The 3021-nt window shown below is 37.0% G+C and overlaps 1 non-coding gene across 1 annotated transcript in view; it reads left to right on the top strand.

The window, feature by feature from the left end:
* Window positions 1–2753: 2753 nt before the first annotated feature.
* Window positions 2754–3021, top strand: part of LOC143261774 (small subunit ribosomal RNA) — a 1921-nt gene continuing 1653 nt past the window's right edge. The window contains exon 1 of the ribosomal RNA XR_013035816.1: window positions 2754–3021. This exon is cut by the window's right edge and continues 1653 nt beyond it. This is a non-coding gene — a ribosomal RNA (small subunit ribosomal RNA).

Raw genomic sequence — 3021 nt, 5'->3', positions numbered from 1 at the left:
ATAGGGATTAAGCATTTAGAACGAAATCTAATGTAGGAAAATGGTACTTTACTCTTGATCGGTACGTTGGGACTTTGAAAATATTCGGGCGTTCCAATCGCTCGTCTGTTGCATCATAGCGCGTCTCGGCGCAATCGACCGATTCGCTCGATCCATTATTTTCGATTTACGGCTAAAATAAATTTTTCTAATTTTTTTCAATAACATATTCCTGCTTAAATAACTTTTTTACATAGGGATTAAGCATTTAGAACGATACATTGTTTAAAGTAAGGGCACTTTACTCTTGACATTTTACGGTTTTTTCAATTTTCTGAAAAATCCTATCATTAGATTTTTTTAAAAATACGATATTCTTGCTTAACTAACGTTTCTACATAGGGATTAAGCATTTAGAACGAAATCTAATGTCAGAAAATGGCACTTTACTCTTGACATTTTTCGGTTTTTTCAATTTTCTGGAAAATCCTATCATTAGATTTTTTTAAAAATACGATATTCTTGCTTAACTAACGTTTTTACATAGGGATTAAGCATTTAGAACGAAATCTAATGTAGGAAAATGGTACTTTACTCTTGATCGGTACGTTGGGACTTTGAAAATATTCGGGCGTACGCGGCGCGCTCGGCGCTTCGAACAGCTCCGGTGTCCCCATTATTTTCGATTTACGGCTAAAATAAATTTTTCTAATTTTTTTCAATAACATATTCCTGCTAAAATAACTTTTTTACATAGGGATTAAGCATTTAGAACGATACATTGTTTAAAATAAGGGCACTTTACTCTTGACATTTTACGGTTTTTTCAATTTTCTGAAAAATCCTATCATTAGATTTTTTTAAAAATACGATATTCTTGCTTAACTAACGTTTCTACATAGGGATTAAGCATTTAGAACGAAATCTAATGTCAGAAAATGGCACTTTACTCTTGACATTTTTCGGTTTTTTCAATTTTCTGGAAAATCCTATCATTAGATTTTTTTAAAAATACGATATTCTTGCTTAACTAACGTTTTTACATAGGGATTAAGCATTTAGAACGAAATCTAATGTAGGAAAATGGTACTTTACTCTTGATCGGTACGTTGGGACTTAGAAAATATTCGGCCGTACGCGGCGCGTCTCGGCGCTTCGAACAGCTCCGGTGTCCCCATTATTTTCGATTTACGGCTAAAATAAATTTTTCTAATTTTTTTCAATTACATATTCTTGCTTAGATAACTTTTTTACATAGGGATTAAGCATTTAGAACGACATATTGTTTAAAATAATGGTACTTTACTCTTGTGATTTTTCGGTTTTTTTTGATTATTTTGAAAAATAAATTTTTGTAATTTTTTTAAATACGATATTCGTGATCAGTGATCGATTTCACATATGGATTAAGCATTTAGAATCGTGCGGAAGCGTTATTAAAAAAGTTTACTCGATGCGATGGGACTTTGAAAAGTTTGTGAAAATTTTCATATTGGGAAAAAATGTGTAATTTTTTGTCTAGTTTACGGTAATGTAATTTATTTTAATGTTTACTATAAATTTTTTTTTCGTTCGTTCACGCGCTATGTTACAACAGCACGACCGGGCGGTCTGTTGCCGCGGCGGTTTACACTCATAAGCGCGCGTGCTATTCGGCCGGCGGCGCCGGCGTCCTTGCCGGCCGTTCGGTATCTATAAGAGATACACGGTCCGTGCGAGGCGGACGGAGCAGAGCGGGTTTTGGGCCAATTCTACGATCTCGGTCGAGAAGCTGTCTCAGAGCTCCTTCGGGGCTTCGGTCCTGACTGTTTCGTGCCGTTTACGTTACGGACTTTTCTCCACACAGCGTGGCCACGGGTCGGTGTCTTTGACCGAATGGCCCATATGTGGCAAGCCCTACGGGGTTGGTTACCCGTATGCACTTTGTATGTATACTCGTACTCACTGAGCAATCGACTCTTCTGTCCGAGCGATGGAAAAATTTTTTAAAATGCATCTGTAAGATTTGGAAGCAAATCGTACCAATTGAAAACTGTGGCTAAAATGAATAGCCCAGTGGAGAGAGAAAACTATCAAAAAACTGATTTTTTAAATCAAGAGGTGTCAGAAATCGAAATGCCTAGCGCGAGCGGAAGAACACGCTTTCTCGCCAGTCCAGCATGTGTCCTGTCCGTTCTTCCTCGGCTTGCCGATTTTGCCCAGATCAGAGGTTTCGTGCTTCCGGCGGTCAGAAGATCAGCGTGAGCGTACGCGCTTCCACGACTATGGCATCACCCATGTACTTTTTCCTTTGAATATATTTGAGTACATAAAAAATATTAAAACATATAGAGAGAACTGTGTCTTGGATCTTAAAAATTTGTCAATAGCGATGATATATTATTACTTAACTTGAAGTATTTGTACGTTTTAGCTGGGACGTACATTTATCTTACAAGATGTTAATAGCGAGACTCTTGAAGATAAAATTATCTTGTGATTTTATGAAGGCAAAGATAGAAACGTACGAAGCTGGCGTACGTAGAAAAATGTGATTTTATGATAGAACAAAAATATAATACGTACGTTTTTGGGCGTACGGTAAAATATCTGTATGGTAGAAAAATGAAAGAAATTGAGCGTTAAAGAAGATATGTTACAAGCGCGGAATGTGGCAAAACTTGTACATATTTGAAAGAGAAAAGTGGTGTGTCGACCTGACATATATATATGAAACAGGCGACGATGGAAAAGGATTTAAATTTTGTCCATTTTATATATACATATTGTATAGTTCCCTGGTTGATCCTGCCAGTAGTCATATGCTTGTCTCAAAGATTAAGCCATGCATGTCTCAGTACATGCCGTATTAAGGTGAAACCGCGAATGGCTCATTAAATCAGTTATGGTTTCTTAGATCGTACTAAAATTTACTTGGATAACTGTGGTAATTCTAGAGCTAATACATGCAAAACAGAGTTCCGACCAGAGATGGTAGGAACGCTTTTATTAGATCAAAACCAATCGGTGGCGGGTGTTTACACTCGTCCATCGTTTGCTTTG

This window comes from Megalopta genalis, unplaced genomic scaffold (genome assembly GCF_051020955.1).
Source record: "Megalopta genalis isolate 19385.01 unplaced genomic scaffold, iyMegGena1_principal scaffold0068, whole genome shotgun sequence".
Taxonomy (NCBI): domain Eukaryota; kingdom Metazoa; phylum Arthropoda; class Insecta; order Hymenoptera; family Halictidae; genus Megalopta; species Megalopta genalis.
The sequence above is the reverse complement of the archived record's forward strand: the minus strand, read 5'-3'. Positions and strand labels throughout refer to the sequence as shown.